This window comes from Penaeus monodon, chromosome 15 (assembly GCF_015228065.2).
Source record: "Penaeus monodon isolate SGIC_2016 chromosome 15, NSTDA_Pmon_1, whole genome shotgun sequence".
In the NCBI taxonomy this organism is placed as follows: domain Eukaryota; kingdom Metazoa; phylum Arthropoda; class Malacostraca; order Decapoda; family Penaeidae; genus Penaeus; species Penaeus monodon.
This window is the reverse complement of record NC_051400.1, coordinates 2,111,656-2,111,908: the sequence shown is the minus strand read 5'-3', so window position 1 is coordinate 2,111,908 and position 253 is coordinate 2,111,656.

Genomic DNA, 253 nt, shown 5'->3' with positions numbered 1-253 from the left:
AAAGCTTTATATATAGCGTTGTTATGTTTTGCTGTGGCTATCCTTGTTATTGATATTTGTAACCGTTTTATTGTGAGTTTTCTACATAACAATATCGTTTTATTGTCCCTATTATTGCCTTTGATGCAAATAAGTGTTATTCTTCTTCTGGCTATTGTTGTCACTGATATAAAAATATTACTATTTTTATTACTATCATGGACAAAGAAATTTATTGAAAAGTTTCACTTTACAGTGAACTTCAGTTACAGTG